This window comes from Ursus arctos, unplaced genomic scaffold (genome assembly GCF_023065955.2).
Source record: "Ursus arctos isolate Adak ecotype North America unplaced genomic scaffold, UrsArc2.0 scaffold_7, whole genome shotgun sequence".
Classification (NCBI taxonomy): domain Eukaryota; kingdom Metazoa; phylum Chordata; class Mammalia; order Carnivora; family Ursidae; genus Ursus; species Ursus arctos.
The window spans coordinates 39,045,112-39,067,901 of record NW_026623089.1 but is presented as its reverse complement, the minus strand read 5'-3'; the positions used below and the strand labels follow the sequence as shown (position 1 = coordinate 39,067,901).

Genomic DNA, 22,790 nt, shown 5'->3' with positions numbered 1-22,790 from the left:
CGGGGATTTTCCCAGCTATGTTATTCTGTGTGCATTCTTTCATCTCAGCCACCAGACTCTGTATTGACCCACCATAATCCATCCATGTCTCTGCTTAACTCCCATGTCCCACCAGGGACCCATGGAGAAATTGAAATGCTCTACAGAGCCTTGGGAAACTAGGGAATGAATTGGGAAAGGGTGACTATCCCTGACCCTCTCATACCGACATATGCTATACCCATGCTTCTCCTCTGTTGCCCCAGGACAGCACAAGTGACATCACTAGCTCACTCCAAGGCTACACGACAACAAGAGTAATAGAAGTTCTCTCTACTCCCCAATCCCAAGCTCTCTCAGGAAGATGCGGAGGGTAGAGCACCCCCAACATGCCCTGCTTTCTTCCACTCTAAACTCTCTTCCTTACCTCAGTTTCAAGGGTCTTTGAATAGTCTTGGGGAAGGAACTAGAGAAGCAGAAGACTACCTATCGTCTCTTTTCAAAAGTTTTTAGCTTATACTCATAGCTAGCCTTTGGACTTAGAATCCAAGCTAGACCAAAGGTGTATGGTATCAATTTGACAAGCCCCACTGGGGTTCAAGGAAACCCTTTATCTCATAGTTATGGAGCAGAAAGAAGAAAAAGAAAGATGGCGAGCATCTCATGAGAGTTCCCCTCACAAGTAAAGAAGTGTTCTGGCTCATATGAAGTCCCTTCCTTGTGTTCTCAGTCTCATCCCCTCTCACCTTCTGGAGAGTTTTATTTCTTCAGCCATCCCTGCTCTCTCCTACAGCATCAGTCTGTCCCTCAGCACTGGATCATCACAGCATGCAAATGCTTAATTTAAAACCAACCAAAATTCCCTTGAATTCCCTCTTATTCTCCAGCTACTGTCTTATTTCTCCACTCCCCTTATTAGCAAAACCTCTCAAAAAGACCATCTACACTGGCTCTCTACTCCTCTTCACTGGCCCTAGACTCTTCAACTCACTCCAAGTATGCAACCATATTCATTGCTTAATTGAAATTACTCTTGTCAAGGTTACCAAAGACCAGCCCAGAGTCAAATCCCAAGATGGCACCTCCCTCTTCTTCTTCTTGACCCCGAACAGCACAGCGGACCACACTTCTTCCTTGGCACATGCACCTCTCTTGGCCACTGTATACCACACTCTCCTTGCTTTTCTGCTCTTCCCGTGAGCATTCTTTCTCAGGCTCATTGGCTTCTCTCTCTCATCATACCCAATCCATGGACATTTTCACCTTAGGGCCTTTTTGTTCTTTATTCTATGATTGTTCTTATATTCACTCCTCCACACAAGTTCCCCTCCCCACCAGCAGACTCCCCTATCCAACCGCCTTCCTGACCTCTCCCCTTGCATTTCCAGCTGACATCTGAAATTTAGCAAGGTAGAAATAGAGCTCTCCCTGCAGACTGCCTCTGAGACTCATCCATCCCCTCAGCTTCTTTTTTTTTTTTTTTTAAGATTTTATTTATTTATTTAACAGAGATAGAGACAGCCAGCGAGAGAGGGAACACAAGCAAGGGGAGTGGGAGAGGAAGAAGCAGGCTCATAGCGGAGGAGCCTGATGTGGGGCTCGATCCCAGAACGCCGGGATCACGCCCTGAGCCGAAGGCAGACGCTTAACCGCTGTGCCACCCAGGCGCCCCTATCCCCTCAGCTTCTTCACCCCCTCACCCACCCCATGTGGGAGGCGCCCATGTGGATTCCCTCTCCATACCGTACTACGTCCAAGCATCCTAACAGATCCCAGAGCCATCACCACTCCCCTCCATTGTGACCAGCCTGGTCCAAATCACCACCACCTCTTGCTGGGACTGTTCCAATACCCTCAGCTGGTCTTCCAGCTCCTGCTCTTCTCCCCCCAGCACCCGCAGCGATGCATAAACACCTCACAAACGTAAAACATCTCACGTCGCTTCCCTCGTTAAATCCTTTCATGGTATCCACTTAGCATAAAATTCAAACTTGATTTTTCCCCAGCTTTATTGAGAGATGACTCACGTATAACATCGCAGATGTCAGCCTCCATAATCACATGAGCCAATCTCTAGAATAAACAAACAAACACACATAAATGATGCACGTGTATGTTGCAAAATGGTAACCACGACGCTACATCCACTCTTTGTGATACTTCTTTTTCTATGGTGGTCCAACATTGAATTCGTATTTTATCGTATGTCAGGAACCAAAATTAAACAAATAAATAAATCTCAACCTGCTCAGGATGCATCTGAGTTGAAAAAGCTTCATGATGAGCTTGCATGAGTATCTCCGAATACAAGAGGCAAATGTGTTTACCATTTGGATTTTAGCCAACCAAACCTTAACTAATACTAACATCGGCATCGAGTTTCACAAAATGAAAGGGAAAGGGGGTGTTTTCAACCATGTATTCACATCATCACCATCAACCCTCCAGATTTCTCCCAGTAGCAGAATGCCTGCAGTAAGTAAAGTATTTATTAGGCAAAGATTAAATGACAGTTTATGTGGGAAAGTTGAGGCTGAGAGAGAAGGTGACTTGCCCAAGGACACAGGGCTAATGCGTGTCGACAGAGCTGGCACACAGTCAGGTCCTCTGGATTGTAAAGCCTCTTTGCCCCTTGCCACATGACTGCCCGTGACTGTCTGAAGCCAGGAGAAGAGATGGCTGTCGTCACCGAGCTCTGCACTCCCCAGCAGGCCATGCCATGGGCTTCACACTCATCACCCCGCTCAGGCCCACAATAGTACACAAAGGGCAGGGTGTCCTCTAATTACACCATTTGCACACCGGGAACCAAGACTTCGGGTCTACAAATTGCCCAAGTAAAACAGTGGTATACAGTTGGGCCAAGATTTGAACCCAGGGCATGGTGATGTTATAACCCACACTCAGAGTAATGCCCCCATCCTGCACCCCCCCCACACACACATGCAAATACAGCCCTAGGACCTCAAAAGCAACAAGCTTGGTTCCCTAGGAGGAAGAGAGGGTGCAGGATGGGCAGAGGGACAGGTGCCATGGACAGACTCTGGCCAACACTGGGGGTGGGGGGCGAGGGGGTTTCGCTAGCCCAAGGATGGGCTGCGGCTCCCACCTGCTCACCCACTTCCCCATCAGAGTAGCTCCAGGGAGATCCAGTGAGCAGCCAGGACAAGAATCTTGATGGTTCAGGGTTTCCCATCCCATAGCTACGGCAAAATACCGTATCTTGGGCGAAGCGTTAGGTCATCATTTCTCAGCCCTCCCCTGAGGCAGCCAGTCACTGTTCTGACTTGCGTCCGCCTCCTGATGGAGCTGGCATGGGGCCTTTTTCAGTTGGTACAGGAGGCCAAGAGTGAGCATCGGACAGCTGGTGAGGGTGGAAACTGAGAGTCAGACCGACATGGCCAAGGTCAGGCAGGTGGGTTCAGTCAGGGCCCCCGGGGGAACGCAGACCTGAACAGCTGGGAGGAGATGAGAGAGGCCAACTCAAGACAGTCCGGAGTGGATGGCCAAGTCTTCCTCTTCTCCCCAGCCTGGTGTCTGCCCCACCCCCACCCCCATGCCCAGGGTGCTGTTTCTCATTTCTCACAAGAAGAGTGTCCTCTGCTCGTCATTAGTGCAATGACTCCCTGACATGCTGTGTGCCTGCCCTGACCTGCCTCCTTGTTTATAAAATGCAGTAAGTGGCCGATTCACCCCTCCAGACCTTCCAGCCACATCTGACATAATGTTCGCTCCTGAGACCCTATCGCTTCTCTCCCGGAGAGACATGACGAGCACCAGACCCATGAACTCATAAGTGGGCGATGGACTGGGGTCACAGGATGCAGGACCAGGATCAGAATCCTCACTGCCTGCTGAGCGGCTCCAGGCAGACCCATGTCCCTCTCGGACCCCCATTGTGATTAGGCCATTTCTAAAAGAAAGCTTTTCCAGTCTTAAGATAATGTGACCAATGAAATATTACTTTAAAAACATCATGTTTCTGTTCCTCTAGCCGAAGAGCTTTGAGCACCGAACCTAAAAGCTATCGCCTGCTTCCTTGTCCTCTTTCCTGCCCGTGAGCTGTGACAAATTGGCTACAATTGGAATGCTTCCTAGGTCAGCGCCCGGACAGACACGGGGGACAAATTCCAGGCAGCCCACTACGTTATTGTTGCTTTCTGATAACACCACACGGCTCCTAAAATAGTTCTCAAGTAGACGCTGTGACTTTCAAACACGTTGAGGCAAAGGGTAAAGAGAGTGACACAGTCGGATAACCAGGGGCCTCCTTCTGTGTCCTGCTCTGTTGGGAAAGGACCTGCGAGGAGGAGAGGCAGCAGGGCGCCCCTGCAGCCGGCAAGGAATGCAGCTCCAAGCAGCAGCAAGGAAATGCGAGCCTCCTGCCCGACCAGGACCCTCCCGCGCAGCAAAGGCAGTGCACACGCCGGAGCCTGCTGGAGGCCCACGCAGTGGCTGAGGCCCAGCCAGTCACCTGCTCGGGGCCGTCTCCAGCTGGCAGGGCCGGTGCCACCTCGTGCATGCCCACGCCTTGCCCGAGAGAGCCCATCTGCCTCCTCTACCAGCTCTCGCCAGCTACGCGGCCAGGCCCGCCTCCGTCGAGGCTGGGAGAGCGTCAGATCCGTAGAGTCCCTTCCTCTTTATCAGCCCTGCATCTCCTGCTATCTTGCTGACCAAGACACGCTCTTCCTGCTGCCTGTGATGTGTTTGTGGAAATCCGCGGGCTTCTGCTGTTTCATGACATTCTCTTTTCACCAACCCAATGTGGCATGCAAAATATTCCCAAACACGCATAACTGCGTGCAGAACTTCGCACAAGATTTTTTTTTCTGGGCATATTCCTTAACCTAACAAGGGGTGCCTCCCACCCCTGGCTTGCAGAAGGAAGTTGGTGGGACTTGGACTTGGCAGCCCGCACACTGCCCTAACAGTAAGATCAGGGTAGGGTGAGTAGGGTTCTATGACACTCTGTGGGTCAAGCAAGACACATGGAGCCCACTTCACAGGTCAGTAAGTGGAGGCCCAGCACCTGGCCCAGGGTGGCAGTGGGTCAGCTCCTGAGTCCAGACCTTTACAACGATCCGAGTCCTTTTTCACCATGTGAGATTGTTCTAGACTCTTATTCTCAGAAGACACCTTGCAGAGTGTTCAGGGTGATGTGATTAGCATTTAAATGCTTATTTTCAACACAGGGTATAAAATATATATATGTATATAAATCAGGGAATCTGAGAAAGATGTGGACAACTAGGACTCGGAAGGCAAGACCCGGGACAGTAGCAGCATCCACGGCCTCAGCCGGGCCTCGCTGGCCTTCCTTCTGGAGCCCGGCTGGGGGCCCAGGAGCAGCCTCCACCCTTCTCTGAGTTCCTCAAAGAATATGATTACGCACACTTGGTTAGGGGCCTGCCCATGGACCACAGAGGCAGGCTTGCCCTGGGTTATCAGCTCTGCGTTCCTAGAGAAGGAAGAATTGTAGTTAGCTTGGTGATCGTGCCTACCTCAGCCCCCAGGAAGGGTCTGTTATAGTCAAAGGAAATAATTTCTAAAGTATAATAGCAGGGGAAGGTGGAAAGTGTGGCTCAGGGATAGACTTTCAGGACACACCAAGCTTAGGCATTTGGACTTTTCCTGGGTGCAGTAAAGAGCCGCTGGTGGGTTTGGGCAGAGGAGAGACTAGCCACGCTAACGTGCTCATGACTGTTCCCCTGACAGCTCAGAGGCACTCCCAACAGTGCCCCCGAAGTTCTGACCTCTGAGGACAGCCCCATGACCTAGACCTCTGTCTCCCCTGCCGTCCGTGTGCTGCCGTACTGGACTCTTTGCTCATGACGGCTGATATGCTATTCTGTGCCACCAAATTCCACAACCAGAGTTTCTGCTGCTTGAATGAAAGAAAACTAATTCAGCCATCACCATGTCGTCATCCAAGGGCCCACCCTCCCCCACCCCCACGCCCTGCGGCTGCCTCTGCTTAGAACGTCATCCCCGGAAGCCAATTCCTCAAGGGGGGATTGCATCCAACCTTTAAGGTCTCAAATTCTGCCCCCTTCCTGAAGGTCTTCCAGATCTTCTCAAATCATTATGATACCTCCCGAGACCCCCTTCTATCTACTACAGGGCACTTCCCTCATTCGGTCTGGTGGTCTCAGGAAATTCTCTCTTACCAACTCTCTCAACCAGAATTGCGGGTTCTCCGTAGGGCTCCTTCTCTGAGTCAGCCACGGGGCTTCACCAGGCCTACAACAGAAAATGTTGGTGTAACAGAATGGGGGTACGTAGAGAGAGGATGGGACCTGGGGATAGGAGATGCATCTGACGTTCTCAAGTGCCCTGGCCAGTGCTGGGCAGAGGTGTGGACGCAGATTCAGGGTCCCACGGGAGACAGTGCTCAGTTCCACACATAGCTCTGCTCACGGCCCCCGTGCCTGCCAGTGTGGGCTGTGGGCCGTCTCTCCACTCCAGAGAAAATGCCCACGGGTGGGACCACAGAGTCTGAGCAGCCGTCCCTCCCAGGAGGATGGAGGGACTTAGGCCCCATCTATCAAGAATGATCAGAGCTCTGGCCCTGGGACTGGGAGCTGTCCTGTGGGACCCCCTCCTGCCGGTCCGTGGGCATCCCTGGGTCTGTGTGCACGACGGCACACTCAAGAAGCCACAGGGGGAGTCCTGGGTGGAGGCAACATTAGGAAGCTGAGAAAGTGCTTAGCAAATAAGCTTGAGCTAAGGACCCTCTGCCTCAGGAGAAAGTGCTAGAAACCCAGCTGCTAAATTCTAAGGTAAAGAAGTAGGGTGGGCAGCCACTGGCTGCCAGGGAAAAGCACAATGTGGAAAGGAAGGGAGAGGATTTGCCCCCACACTGCTGCCTTGGAGGGCCAGCCCGGTCATCTGCAGCCAGGCTGAGTGCTGGGACCTGCTCCTGACCCAGAGGTCCCACCCCAGGTCCTCTACTGGGCCTTCCCACCTTTCCCTCAGGAGGCCAAGGAGTCATTTTCCAGAAGGCATGAAGTCCCAGGAAGCTGGGAGCGGCCTGCGGGGCTTCTGGGGGAGCAGCTCTTGCAGTTAGAGGAACAGAGCCATTTGGTTTAAAATCCCCATAAAAGCAGCAATGCTCATTTCCTATATTGGGTCGTATTTCCTAATTACTGTCCCAGAGGAAAACCTAGCGAGAAGGAGAGAGAAGAAGGCAGCCCCACGGCCTTCGTTTGTACATTTAAATAAAGTGTGATTAAAAAGCATACCCTGAACATTTCCCTGAAACACACCTTCCTTGGGTGGACGTTTCTGATGAACACAAAATGGAATCACTTGAAAAAATTATTAGTTCAGCTTGAAAGTAATTGCCACTTATTTTGTTTATAAGGCAGGCTCTGCTGGTGACATCACATTAGACTTAACTGCATCCTGTTTTGATGCTAACTAATATTTGCCCTAATACTAAGCATAAATAAGTAGGAATTTCTCCTGAGACACCACAGATATTACATCTTTAATGGGACCTAATAGTCAGAGGCAAGCCAATTGCCCTGCTGTGGGATCATAATTATATGCTCTCTTTTCTCCCCCTTTTAAATTTCACGATCTGAGAGGAGCACTGGAAGCCATTAAGCTTTCTCTAGAAACGTGGGGTAAAAATAAAACCATCCATGTGCAAACTCCACGTCGTCCATTCCGGAAGGTGACGGCGTTCCTGACGCTCCCTCAAATGCATTTGCTTTCCCAAGGCTTCTCGCTAAGTGTCAGCTGGCCCAGGCTGCTGGCAGGAGGTGGGACGTTGGGAAGGAGACACAAGGGCCCTGGGACCGGGAGCCTGATCTTTGGGTGGCCCCTGCCCTCCAAGAGAAGCTCCTGACCCCTCCTAGGGTGTCTCTGGCTTTGGCCCCCCCCAGAACCCTGCAGGGCAAACATCCTCGGGCTTTACATGGGAATGATGCTGTTGCTTTTTTTCTGGGAGGACATTTGGTGGTAAGAACTCAGAGCCCTGCCTTGAAGGACACTGTGACCACGTGGACAAATAGAGCCCTAAGTAAGAGCGAGCGGAGGCTGCTAGCCCGAGGCCTGTCCCCTGCCCCTGTCCTGCCACACTGCTGAACACCTGGGGCTAGGAGACAAGAAATGTGGTGAGCATTTCGAGGAAGGGACTGGAGATCAGTTTGTGATGCTAGAGGAGAAGGGGGGCTGTAGGTGATGCAGAAAGAGAATGCTGGAACCTGCATGGTGGGGAGCCTCACCCACACGAGCTTAGAACAAGAGACAGAAGCAGTGTGCCTGCGGGACAGGAAGCTGCAGGGGCAGCCACGCTCCAGGGAGCTTTGCTTTTCAGGACCTGTCCTGTAGGCAGGACAGTGAAGCCAGGGCGAGAGCACTGGGGCCATGCTGGCATCGGTTCCTTTCTCCCTGTCGCTGGAGTCCAGGAGCCTCTGTGGGTCAGCATGGGAGTGGTGGGCACGAGAGCCCCTTTACAGCCACATATCCCAAACCTGCCTCCTTCTAGACATCCGAAAGGGACCTCTTCCTGGATTCCCCACCTTGGCTTTCTCGGTGGTAGGAAGTAGACCCTCTTTTGTGTGGCTCTTTGGGGCCCAAGGAATTCCAGAGGCTGAGAAAGCCCATCTTTCGCCACCGCTTGATGCCTGGGACCTTGCCAACCCTTTTCTGGCTTCTCGTCTCCCTGGCCCTCCATCAAACTAATGGCTTTGGTTAATAACTCTGTCTGCACCTGCTATCGAGATACTCAATAAGCAGTAGCTATTACTTTATTATTATTTTATGGTAGGTATGGAAGAAATGCGTGGGGCCTGGGTAATACACAGCACAGGAGCTCAGAGGGGAGACAGATTACCAAGCACAAGAGGAGGCTTGCAGAGACACCGATCGGAGTCAGGAGAGTGGGGAGGGCATTCCAGGCCAGGGTCGCCCCCAACAAAGACCCAGAGAGGGGAGGTCTCCCGTCGGTTTGGGAAACACTGTGTAGACTATTTGGTCCTGTAGCAAAAGGTTCTTGTTGGGAGATGGATGGGGAGAGAGAAAGGGAAGGAGAGGGATGGGGAGGGGGTGAGGTCACGAGGGTGGGCTCTTTTTCCAGAAAGGACCACAAATATTTGGCTAAGCTATTTCAATTTTGTCCCACCCTCAACAAGTGACCACAGAGAATCTTTCTCCCTAAGGATGGCACATGTGCAGTGGCACTTAGGAAGGCTATCTGAAATCCTACATGCCGTGGATTGGAGGAGAGTCGGAGGTAGGGGCGAGGGCAGCCAGGAGGAGAGGTGGCATCCCAGCACACAGGGATGTCTGCCTCTGGGGGAGGAGGCAGAAGGAGAAGGAATTGGAGGGTCTAGGGCTTTGCCACTGACAAAAGGGCAGACAGGTTTGTATCCGGAGAGGGGCTCAAGATGGTCTCAGACGGCAGGAGCCTGTCAGGCCCCCAGGAGACACCCCCTTCCCAGGGCTGGCGCCCACTCCAGTAAGAGCTGCCAGTCGGGACAGAGCCTTCACGCTGCAGTGAGTCCTCGTCCCTCAAGGGACCTGCTGCGCCTGTCTTTCAGGACAAATGTTTGCTCCTACTGAGCAAGGTCTTGCCTTTCTTTTTTAATTTTTGGAATAAAAAAGTAAATATATACACAGAGAAATATGGCATTTTAGACCCTTAAAGTTAACCATTGTGATTATTTTGGTGTATTTCCTCTTCATCTTTTTCTGTACTGAAATACTGTTTAAAAAATTGCACAAGTACAAAAAAATTGTGCAAGTACTATATTAATTCTTTCCTTTTTTTTTTAAACCAATGTGAGAACACATCAGCTAACATGAAGGCCCTTTACTCTCACCCCAACCCAGGGGTCACCTCTGTGTAGAATTTCACATTGCTTTCAACTCATTTTTTACAGTTTTATATAACTGGCTGCATATATATCGATAAAAGATAAGTAATTTTGTTTGGCATGTTTCTATTTTGTAACTGACATGAATGTGGATTTTTCCGTCCTTGGGTTTTTTTGATCAACCCAAGGTCTGTAAGATTCGTCTGCATTAATTCAGCTCACACCCATGACTTCTGCGTGGTATGGCGTGTTCTCACATTTGCACGGGTTACATTTAATTTGCCCTTTCCCCCGCTCACGCTACCCTCAGGTTGCTGCGGCTTGTTTTTACTGCAGACATTCCTGCAGCGGATATCCGTGTTTGGCTCTCCTGGATTCTATCTTCAAACTGACACACCAAATCCCTTCTGTCTCCAAGGCTATGAACACCGTTACCCCGAGAAAGATCATTATTTCCCTGGAGCCGATCCCACAGTGGAATTGTCGAGCGATAGGGGATGTGCGTTTTAATTCCCTTCTTTTCTATGAAGGGATTTAACTGGCCACATACAGTCCCAAAATAAACCCCTCAGCCTTTGGAAACCTTAGCATGCTCTCAAGAGGAGCAGTAAAGAGGCTATCCGGGAAACTAGATTAAAAATCTTTCGCGTGGATGATGCCATTTGGCCCCAGCTTACTGCTGATGCTGGTGTCAACTTTTATTCTTATATATTTATATTTTTAATTTCAAGTATAACATTACATCAAGGGTGGGAGGAGATAAAGTGCCATTCACATAGAATTAGAAATCACGGTTTTGTCCTTCTAAGACAATGAATCTAGGCAATACTCATCAATGGCTGCAAGTCCGTTACCTGGAAGGTGGGCAGGGAACTTTCTTTTTTTTTTTTTAAAGAATTTATTTATTTATTTGACAGAGAGAGAGACAGCCAGTGACAGAGGGAACACAAGCAGGGGGAATGGGAGAGAAAGAAGCAGGCTCCTAGCGGAGGAGCCTGATGTGGGGCTTGATCCCATAACGCCGGGATCATGCCCGGAGCCAAAGGCAGACGCTTAACCGCTGTGCCACCCAGGCGCCCCATCAGGGAGCTTTCTAATAGCAGAAGCTGACATCACCGGTCAGTGGGGACCAATCAGCACTCAGGGACTCCAGATACGGTGCTCCCTAAGTGATACGATATGTTGCAAAAGGGAGAACACAACACCATCTAGCAAGGGTCCCCCCTGAAACAAAACAGAATTGAACCTGAACATGAGTGAGCATCCAGGTGTAATTACTGGTTAAAGGAAATCTGGGGGCAGGACAAACACGGGAAGGGACATCTTCAGGATAAAATCAGCCAAATCCGCAACGTGGAAGACTCACGGGATAGATGATTAGCATTAAAGCATCTGACTCTTGGTTTCGGCTCAGGTCATGATCTCAGGGTCATGAGATCAAGCCCCACATCCGGCTCCATGCTGAGCATGGAGTCTGCTTATAACTCTCTCTCTCTCTCCCTCTGTCCCACAAATAAAGGCCATGCAAACGGGGTGCTGTTAAGGATTATTTAAATAGCTTTAAGAGATTGACCACCAAACAAAAAGTGTGAAATTCATCTAGATCCCGATTAGAACAAGTCAAATATAAAAAGACACTTATTAGAAAATTGGGGGAAATTGAACACACACGGGGTATTAGACAACAATATGAAGAAATTGTCACTGGCAGCCAAAATGATCATGATGACTAAATCCAAATTTCCCAATGTAACCTTCAAGAGGAAGGGAAGAAGGGAGGGAGGAGGGAAAAATAAAACTACATAAAAGAACACAAAACCCATACTGTCCAAATAATCAGAAGACAGAAACTCCAAATTACTTGATTGAACAATAAGCAAATATATCGTAGGCAACCCCTGACTGTCTGTAAATTTCCCAGTTGTAATCTGTGAACTCAGATTACACAGGACAATGTCTTTGTTTTTAACAAGTATAGTCTGCAATTTATTCTCAAGTGGTGCTATAGACTGAACGTTTGTGTCCCCCCCAAATCCATATGTCGAAGCCTCATCTCCAACATGATGGTATTTGGAGGTGGGGCCTTTGGGAGGTGAGTAGGTCATGAGTGTGGAGCCCTCGTGAATGGGATTAGTGCCTTTATGAAAGAGACCCCGGATTGCTCCTTTACCCCTTCTACCGTGTAAGAAGACAGCAAGAGCACAACTCTCCGTGTACCAGAAAATGGATCTTCACCAGACACTGAACCTGCCGGCACCTTGATCTTGGACTTCCCAGCATCCAGAACTGTGCCAAATAACTGTTGTTTAAGCCACCAGTCTATGGTGTTTTTGTCATACCCGCCTGAGCAGACTTAGGTCAATGATTTAGGGGGAAAAATGTGTGTGTGTGTATGGAGGGGAAGGGTGACTAGAACAAATGAAGTATAACATTGACATTTGAAGATGCTAGAATAAGGGTCTACAGAAATTCTCTGAATTATTCTTCCAACTTCTCTAGAAGTCTAATACTACACCAACATTTTTTAAAAAGACATACACACAAAAGAAATTATTTACTTTGATGGTTGTGACAATGGCATGTTGGTTATGCTTTTTAAGAAAACATTGTCTATTAGAGATTTTTAAATGTATATGAAGCAAATATTGCAAAATGTTAGTGACTGTGAAATCTAGAAGGTGGGTTTGCGAGAGCTTTTTACCTTCTCTGCCTCTGTGTGTGTTTGAGATTTTTCATAATATAAATGTTTTTTTAAGTCATTCTTAATTCCATTGAACATCGCTCCAAAGACTGGAAAGGAATGCTATTGTTGAGTATTTCCATCCAATCTCTAGAGTGACGCATTTATTTTGTCATACGAATGATTCAAATCCTGCCCATCTTGTCTTTCACGTTCCCAGGGTCTTCCCGATTGGCTCTCCAGTGGCTGCATGTTAGTTCATCAGCCAGATAATTTATTCAATCATCCCCCTGTCACTGAACGTGCAGCTTGCTTCTACGGTGGACTCAAATATGTGACACTTCTCCACATATGGGATCCTTTCTTAGGAAAGATTTCCAGAAGTGGAATTTCTGGATCTTAGACATGATGATGTTTATGAATCTTGAAGCCTTTTGCTAGATTGCTTTCCGAAAAGCGGTACCAATTTACACCATATGAGACTCAGCGTTGGGACTTACATTAATTTTTTAACTAGCGTGAGGTTCGTGTTACTTGCGTCTTTCTGTTTCCTCTTTTGTGAGTTGTTCTGTCTCCAAGCCTCTGTTGGGGCCTTAATGTTCTTCAAAATCTGCATGAGCTCTTTGAGTAATAAAGATATTACCTTTCATATCATGTTTGCCTCAAATGTTTCTCCTGAAAAACTCACTTTAAATGGGAGGCTAACGTCTCAGGAACTAGACAGCCATCATGCACAACACTTACCCCATTCTCTCTAAGAAGAGCTGCACGTCCTGGAAAGGCAGCCATCTGTTTAGAAAACAAGATAGTTATATTTATCTAGAACATGAAATACTATGAAAGACTGTCTCCTGAGATAATTTTCCAAAGACTACAAAACAGACCAAAGATCCTGGCTATGTCTTCATGATCAAAATAACCAGCTTTAAAAATAGCTGATGTAGTCTTTGTCCTGTTTTCTTAACAACCAAATTAAAAGTCTCATGACTAGTAAAAGTAGGACATAATGGTAGCCACGTAAGTCCAACCCACTAAAAAAAAAAAGAAAAAACAGTGTGATACAACTTCTATTTCCACAAGAAAAAAAGATCTATTTCTCCGATTTCTCCAGGGATGGATTTCTACATAAATCAACCCGAGCCTACGACAGAAAAGAACACCGGGGTCTGACCCCACATTGTCCCAATAATCTGTCCATGTGGAGGTGCCTGGGTGGCACAGTCCATTAAAGCATCTGACTCTTGGTTTCGGCTCAGGTCATGATCTCAGGATCATGAGATCAAGCCCCACATCCGGCTCCATGCTGAGCACAGAGTCTGCTTATCACTCTCTTTCCCTCTCTCTCTGTCCCAACCCCCTCTCAAATAAATAAGTAAATCTTTAAAAACAGCTCTGTTCATGTTGATCGAGTAGGTGATGCATGCTTAAACCGCACCACCATCCAGTGGGTGCCCCTCCCTCCCCCTGCACCCAGGTCTCCCACTCCAGGGGCCATCGGCCCCCTGCTTGCTTTTCTTCCCCATTTCTCACCTCTCTAATCCGTACTAGGCAATCATGTACTAACGTGTAAGGGTTAGTGCTGAGGGGGAAAGCAGAGCTTTCCTCTCAAAGAGTGTCTCCTGAGGGCTTCTGTGATGGGCAGAGGGCGGAGCCTTCGCGACTTAAACAGCTTCTCCAGCAAGCGCAGGGCCTTCCAGAGACTGAGGTAGACGTCCGCCATTTGGATCGCAGTGTTGGTTCGGCTCAGGGTCAGCTTAACATTATCCTGAGAGTCTCCTGAGCCTCGAGAGCTTGGACAGGCACCGCTTTCCGCTAGGAGCCCTTATGCACAGCGTCTGTGTTCACCCTTCACCGACTCTGAAGCAATACTCAGCAATTTCTTGCTTTCGTCCTAAGGAATCTTTCCACACCAGAAGCATTTTGTAAGGTGTGTGGAGCCACAGTTGAAGACTTTCTATCAGTCATGCCTCCTCCTCGGAGTCACGTTTCAACTGCTAGTCAGCTCCATCTCGCTCTCTATCTCTCTCTCTCTCACCCCCCACCCCCTCCTATCCCTTCAACACTCCCAAGACCCAGCTACCAGCTCTATTGAAAGAGCCACGCCCACCCATTTGCCTCCTGGTCTAGGATTGCTGTTGAGCCACCACGGGAGAGCTGAGTGGCCGGGATGCCCTGAACGGGCCACAAAGCCTAAAATATTTACTATCTGGCCCTTGAGAAAAAATGTGCCAATCTCTGCTCTAAATCTTTTCTATCACTCCCTCCCATTCCTAGATTTTCCTTACAACCACTCGATTTGCCACTCCTTCCTTAGTAAGGGGAGCAATTTACTGTTTTCTGGTTTCTTCCTTGAACCTTACACACCCAAATCAATACTGTACTCAAGCCTATGGAAGCCATTACACAGAGCATGATAACTGTTCGCGCCCAGCAAACAGAAGAGCTTCTCGCTACATCCATGCTTCTTGGAAGGCTCCAAGGGCTATATATAAGAAAAGAGCACTTCAGGAGCGCCTGGGTGGCACAGCGGTTAAGCGCCTGCCTTCGGCTCAGGGCGTGATCCCGGCGTTATGGGATCGAGCCCCACATCAGGCTCTTCTGCTATGAGCGTGCTTCTTCCTCTCCCACTCCCCCTGCTTGTGTTCCCTCTCTCGCTGGCTGTCTCTATCTCTGTCGAATAAATAAATAAAATCTTAAAAAGAAAAGAGCACTTCAGTTTGCTGCCACATATATTATTGCACATAATCTGTTTATAGACACACTAAGCCCTTACTAGACTGACCTTTACGGCTCAGTGCATTGGAACTGGATCTTCTGACATCAGCCAATGTGTTCCAGCCATCCTGAGCTCTGCAAGGAGGCCTGGGAAGGCCAGGCTAGGGTGCAGAAGAAAAAGCCCAAAGCACGTGGAGGAGGGGACCGCAGGAGAGAGCTGGACTGTGGGCCCACTGCAGATCCAGGGGATGCCAGCTCTACCCGGCCAGCGGACCTGAGGCTCTAGACAAATGATCTCTATGGAAAAAGCAATGAAAGAAAAGTTGTCTCTTTAAGCCATGCCCGCCCTCCAACTCCAGGCACTGCCTCTACTCTTGACTTTTCCAGCAAAGCAAAGCAGAATTTAGCTGCAGCCAAATACTCCAGCCCAGATTTTAATGGCAACAAACACAAAAATATGTTTGACATTATTAGTTATCACAGAAATGCAAATCAAAACCACAATGAGATATTTGCTTCATACCCACTAGAAGGGCTAGAAACAATAGCAGTTGTCAAGGATGTGGAAAAATTAGAACTCTCGCACGCTGCTGATGGGAATGTAAAGTGATTCAGACACTTTGAAAAGCAGACAGGCAGTTCCTCAAATGATTAAACACAGAATTACTACATGACTCAGCAATCCCACTGCTAGGGGTATACCCGGGAGAAATAACAACATACGTCCACACAAACACTCGGACATGAATGTTCATAGCAGCAGTATTCATACTAGCCAAAAAGTGGAAACAACCCAAATGTCCATCAACTGATCAATGAATAAAGGAAAGCTGGTACGTCCATACAATGGAATATTATTCAGCCGTAAAAATGAACAAAGTACTGATAGTACCACGACACGGAAGAGCCTTGAAAACATTACCCTAAGTGAAATGAGCCAGTCACAAAAGATACATATTATAGGATTCCATTCATACGAAAGTCCAAAATAGAGAATTCTGGCAAGATAGAAAGTAAATTAATGCTTGCTTAGGATGGAGAATGGAGACAGGGAAATGGGGGAGTAATAGCTAAGGACTACGGGGCTCTTTTTGAGGGGATGAAAACGTTCTGAAACTGAGTGTCGTGATGGTTGCACACATCTGTGAATACACCTTTAAATGGCTGAATCATATGGTGCATGAATTATAGCCAATAAAGCTTTTTTTTAAAGATTTTATTTATTTATTTATTTATTTATTTAATTTATTCGAGAGAGAGAGAGCAAGAGAGCACAAGCAAGGAGAGTGGCAGAGGGAGAGGAAGAAGCAGGCTCTCCACTGAGCAGGGAGCCCAATGCGGGGCTCAATCCCAGGACCCTGGGATCACGGCCTGAGCCAAAGGCAGACGCGTAACCACCTGAGCTACCTAGGTGCCCCTCCTCCCCAGTAATGCTCTTTAAACAAAAAATAGAAATAACTTCAGATATAGATGTGATCAGGAAAGGGGAGAGAGAGAGGAGAACATTTGTCATTTAACAATACGAAAGGCTATGAACCATCTGTAATTGTTCCCTTTGGGAAATTATATAGCAAGGGTGTTTGTTTCATTTTTACTCCAACTTGTTTTATTTCTGCCAAATTTGTGACTTGGACAAAAGCTGGAGATGAGAAGTGTGAAGGGCCCCACGTCGTAAAAAGTCATTAGGACTTGTAAAGAAGTGGCCAGCAACTGGGAACAGACTGTTCCCTCAGAGGTCGTTAAAAGGATGAAATACACCCAATCATCCTGACTATGATCATTAATTTCATGTGTCAACCTGACTGGGCCGCAGTGCCTAGATATTTGGTCAAACATTATTCTGGATGTTTCTTTAAGGGTGTTTCTGGATGAGATTTATATTTAAACAAGTGGACTTTGAATAACACAGATTGACCTCCATACTGTGGGTGGGCCACACCAAATCAGCTGAAGGCCTAAACAGACCAAAAGACTGATTTCCCCTGAGCAAGATGGAATTCTGCTGGCAGATAGCTCTCAGACTTGAACTGCAGCATCAGCTCTTCCATGGGTTCCTAGCCTACCGGCCCACCCTTGCAGATTTTGGACTTGTCAGCCTCCATAATCACATGAGCCAATCTCTAGAATAAACAAACAAACACACATAAATGTACACACACACACATATACCTTACCCTCACTCCAGCCTACCTTAACTCCATTAAAGTCTATATAAGCAGAAGACAAGGACTAGGGAGGAGGAAGACATATATCATTGGCCTCGGGAGGAATCTTCTAGGGGCCAAATGAATTCTCCAAGTGAATGAGGGGATCTCCTAGGTATTTAGGTGTCTACAAAGAGAGAAGATAAACCTCTCATTCCTTGTCATCTGCTTGGGATTGCTCATCTACTTACACGTCCTTGAGGCAGAGAAAAGAGAATGAGAGGAAGGTATGATGGACAAAAGAAGGATGCCAGTCAAGCAACCCACACTCTTTACCTGAGTAGTAAGAACGTATGAGTTTTCTGTGGGTGAAGCAATGCCCCCAAAAGATAACTAGACTTAAGCTGTCTGGCTGATGCACTACCCAAGGACTTGGGCACCATGAGGTGGGATGCCCATGGCAAGAGTCAATGGAGGAAGCCATAGTTGCAGGAGCTGAAGGAGAGGGATGAAGGAGGCTGTGCCAGACTTGGTTTCCTATATCAGGAAAGGCTCTGCAGAGATAGGCCCCAAAGATTTCACATACACCAGCAGTGGACACTGACCACACCAAATGTATCAACAGTGATTCAACAGTAGCCAGAGAAGCAAGAGCAATACCCAACAGAGGGCACACTGCCCATCACTTACACAGAAAATCTTGGCCCTTTTCCTCAGCTGTCCCTCCTTTCCCCAATTCTAAAGGAAGCAGAACCAAAGACGGTGGGAGAGGGGAGGGGAAAGACAGCAGACCATCCCCTCCTACCAAGATGGAGTCTGGCCATGTGCTGGGCTCACATGGCCTCATGGCAGCATGGGAGAGGGCACCTTGGGCCCCGGCTGAGTCCTCATCGACTTCTGCTGTGGGCTGGCCGGTCGGGTCTCCACCTGAGGCTGCTGTTCACCAGCTCCAAGTCGAATCCTCACTAGGAGGAAGATGAAACTGCATTCGACCAATTTGTCCTCCCTCTTTCTCTCTTTGCCTTCTTCAGCCCACCGGCGTGGAAGGGGTGGACTTTTTACTTCCTTTTCCTGTGCAGCAGACTCTGTGATTGTATTATTCCATGAGTTTCCATACCCTATGCGTTTTTGTTACCTCAATTTTCATGTTGGTCCAGTCTGGCTGCTAACATGTTAATGAGAGCTTCAAGGATTTATAAGAAGCTTTCTTTCTCTATAAATGCTGGATTTTAAGACTATTGTCCTGTTAGAGACTTTTAAAAAAGAATTTCATCTGAAAAGCCATAGGTGAGTCGTGACGTGGTATTCCCCTTAATATCTGCCTTCCGTGGGAAGCATTGAAACCTACTGTGACGATGGAGCAGTTCAGCCAACTCCCTCCTCATGGACTTCCAATTCTGTAGAGGCCAAGGGCTAGACGTTACATTCCCAGCTAGAGTTCCACATATGACCCAGCATCTTCCAAGCTGACACGTGCCTACTCAAGATTTGGAAAATGAAGTGAGCAACAGGAGGCTCTGGTCACACAATAGGACGTGCTATCTTCCAGAAAACTTGATTGTGGAAGCCAGTGGCTCTTCTCAGCAGCTGAAGGATTTTCGGAGCCTGGTGTCGTAGGTGTCAAGCAGTGGGTGGTGGTAGCAGTGATGTTTTGCTAGAACAGTCTTGCGTCTGCTTGGGCAATTTTCCCGGCTGTGCGGCAGCCAAGTTCATTCTCTGGTTTCCCGGGAGATCCCGTAGGCAAACTAATATGATTTTAAAATCCCCTTTCTGATTAAACCAACTAGGATGGGTTTTGTTGTCTGCTGGTAAGAACTCTGTCCAACACAGGTGGGGAGCCCAGGGCATGAAGAGTCACTGGGTATGAAAATACTTCAAAAATATTGTCCCCTTTAAACATGTTCTCTGAATGCAAGCCAAGTGAATTTACAAGCATCTCGCTGAAATTGTGAGGAAGAGATATCAAAAGTTTCTAGAGAGGAAGGGGTGGTAAATAGAAATTAATTATAAACTTCCTGCTGTTACAAATTTATGATGTAGAAAAGAGGCCAATGCTTTTTTCTTTATTTAGTATGCCGCCTTTGTTTTATTGTGTTGACGTTTAAAAAAAAATGTATGTGCTTTGTGGATTCATTTACGACCTCAGACCTCAACCTTATTTTTCTCAAAGTTTCTCAGCAATAGTTTGCCCTGCTGCTGAGGCTTCGAGAACACTCACCATTAGGCTGAGCATGGATTCCTAGCCGCACGTGGTCAGGACGGTACGTCCAGTAACGAATCAGGACCAGGTCATCACAGCTGTTGTCTTGAGCCACCAGGAGATGTAAGGATTCTCTGCAGCCCCAGCAGTTTACAACTCCATAAACACAATTTCTAAGACATTGATGTCTTATTTCTCTAACCAGACTGCAGGCTCCTAGCTGACCAGGATAGCCTTCTTAGAAAGCTCTGTGATTCCCACACAGACGATCTATGCCAGCATCCCAGGAAGGGGACCGGGGACCCACAGTCGTCTGCCATAGCTCTGAGATGAGGGACTATTTTGGTAGGTAGCACCGTTCCCCCAGGCCACCAGGAAGAGAAGAAAGATGGCTAGCCCTCCACCACCAGTCTGTGGGCAAGTCTCACGAAGGGAGGCAGGAAAAGACCATCACGTGCACTGGCAGGAGCCTCAGTCTCAGTCTCGGGGTATAGAGTCAGCCCTGGCACCGGGAACTGCAGAGTATACGTGGGTTTCCAGATTTCACTGAGCCTCTTGGATGTTCTGAGAATTAACAGGCAATGGTGGATGTAAGATCTTTGCAAAGGCCATCCCTGAATTGATGATCGTCGTTCGGTAGCAAAGGGTTTAGGTGAGAAGCCCCCCATCCGAAGGGCTTTCCTCACCGGGCTCTGGGTTCCAGACATGCTCTAAGTGGCTAGTCTGTTCAGATTGGGTGGCTTATAAATCGCGGACACTAATTCCCAGAGGTCCAGTTGGGAAATCCAAGATCAAAACACCAGCAGATTGGATGTCTGATGAAGGCCTGCTTCCTGGTCCAGAGATGATCCTGGTCTCACTGCATCCACACGTGGCAGAAGGAACAAGGGAGCTCTCTGGGGTGTCTTTCACATAAGCACCAAACACCTCCCAAAGGCCCCACCTCCAAATACCACCACATTGGAGATGAGGTTTCAACATATGAATGGGGCGGGGGGGGAGACACAAACATTCAGTCAATATCACTAAAAAAACACACTTTGGACTTCCTAGAGCTGAGAGATAAGCAATCTGATGGAAATGGGTTCTCAGCCTCTTGTCTGTTACAGGTGTGGTGATGCACACAGCAGCCTGAAGGATTGTGTCACCCCCTGGCTTAGATCTGCTTGGAGGTGTTGCGTGGGAAATGAAGTCTTACCTCTCACCCTGGGGTTCAGGGATCCACGTGAGCTGCTGTCCCCACCCAGCTTATCTCCTCACCATTTTCTCCCTTACTCCAGCCACAGTGCTCTTCTCAGTTTCTTGGGCGTTCTGAAGGCTTCCCTTCCCCAGGGCCTTTGCACATTCCATTCCCTCCCTCAATTCCACAATTCCCCCTGCTCACTGCCGGATCAGTGTTCTTTCACACTTTATCTCTCTTGCTCACTCACATATCTTTCACTCCTAAAACTGTGCCTGACTCATAGCAGATGCTTAGTTATTTGTGATTAGTGAAAAAAACTGACTGAAGAGCAGTGTGGATTCTAACTCGCATACTTTATTACTGTAAAATGGAAATGATAGTAGTTCCAGCTTTTCCCTTTTCCTTACCTTTCCACTCCTAGGCTCCCAAGCTAAAGGCAGAAACTATATAGAGTCCAAGTGGGTTTCTTAGATCCAACACTTTTCTTTGTAGCATTTCCTGAGGGCTTGCCTGTGCTTCCTTGAGGCTAAAGTCCGTCCACACCTTGACAGTAATCAGAGACTTAGAGTTAACAAGTTTTTAGCCTTTATTTTATGCCGTGTGCTCTCCATCAAATACTTCTAATCCTCACAACAGCTTCCTTGGCTTTTCTATCCCCATCTGATGACCAAGGACCCCAAGCTTCAGGAGCACTAAGAAATTCGCTCGCAGTCACACTTCCTATAAGTTGTACAGCCGATCTTGACTCCAAAGCCAGTGCTCATCGCTTCATGCTACAGAAGGTCATAAACTGACAGCACTCCGGGAGTGTCACCAAGGTCATAAATTACAGCAATCGCTTGCAAGGGGCCTCACTGGGGAGTTGGGGTGGGTTGGGGGGGATGACAAGGGTGTGTCAGCAGCTAGCATCAGGGTCAAAGGCAGAGCAGCACCTCCAGCCCACACAGTGTGGTCTGCGTGATGAGCCACCTGCCCTGGGTGACCCCGGGCAAGGCCACCAGCCTCTCCTGAGCTCGGCAACCTCATATGCAGGTGGGAGAACATGGCGACCCACGTCCACTGACAGCTCCAGAGTGCTGGGAGAATTAACTAATAAATGATTGGAAGCACTCGGCAAATGTAAAGTGCTATATAAATGCTTAATAGTAACACCCACCCTGTCAGGCATCCAGGGTTGCTTTTGAGCCCTGTGGTCCCTGTGTAATGATACTGAACCCTACAAAGTGCTTTACAAATAGTAAATAATTCATTCTCAGGGCACCCCAGGGAAGCGAGAAAGTATTCCTCTCACTTGAGAGGAACTGAGATCCAACAATTGCTGGGGCCGCTCAGCCAGGAGTCCTCGCAAAGCCAAGTTTGGATCGCCAGGGCGCTCCGCGTTGGGCCAGGTCGGGCCCAGCTGCTCAGGGCTCAGACTGAGCCTATGCTCCCCGGGGCTCTGCTGGGGCTCTGCTGGGGCATTTGTCTGGCAGGCTCTGGCGCTGAAGGCTGCGGCTTGGAAGAGTGGGAGGCACCAGAAAATGCGTAAACACACCTGGAAGGGCAGAACACACCGTGACCTCTTGTTGTCAAGGCCTTAGGCTTGAGGAGGTGGGGTGCTTCAGAGAGGGGGCCTCAGAGAGGGGGAAGCAGCCAAGGAGGGGAGATCACAGGGCAGGGTGACTGGAGGAAGACGGCACTGAACTCAACCACTCCCACAGAAGGTCCAGGCCCTGCCCCACCCCAGGGGGGTTTGAACCCCCTGGCCCTCACAGGAAGCGCTCTCAGGCAGGGCTCCACACGCTGCCCCCGGCCAGGGAGGCAGAGCCTGGGGAAACAGGAAGGGCCTGACTTGCCGGGTGTCAGGGCAGAAGCCCACCCTTCAGAGAGGCTGCTGCATGGGGCTCCGGCCCAGGGGCCTGAGGTAGGGTGCTCGGAGCAGCAGGACGCTCCCTACCCTCGGGGTCCTGACTGAGAAGCCCAGGAACTGAGAGTCCGCGCCTCTTCCTTGCAGTATTGACACCGTCTCCCTCCTCTGAAACCTCAGAGAACCCGAGGATCCTGCCTGGCTTTCTTCACCCCGAGA

General features: G+C 48.7%; 1 long non-coding RNA gene across 2 annotated transcripts; it reads right to left on the bottom strand.

Moving 5' to 3' along the window:
- Nucleotides 1-1,492: 1,492 nt before the first annotated feature.
- Nucleotides 1,493-18,949, bottom strand: LOC130543025 (uncharacterized). 2 transcript variants are annotated; one of them, XR_008958023.1, is made up of 5 exons: nt 18,033-18,949; nt 15,266-15,495; nt 13,228-13,272; nt 6,147-6,219; nt 1,493-2,052 (listed from the first exon to the last, which is right to left on the bottom strand). It is a non-coding gene; the product is annotated as an uncharacterized LOC130543025 (long non-coding RNA). The 2 variants fall into 2 exon arrangements; XR_008958022.1 differs by lacking the exons at nt 15,266-15,495; nt 18,033-18,949 and adding an exon at nt 14,048-14,304 and having other exon boundaries at nt 1,981-2,052.
- Between the last annotated feature and the right edge of the window lie 3,841 nt (nt 18,950-22,790).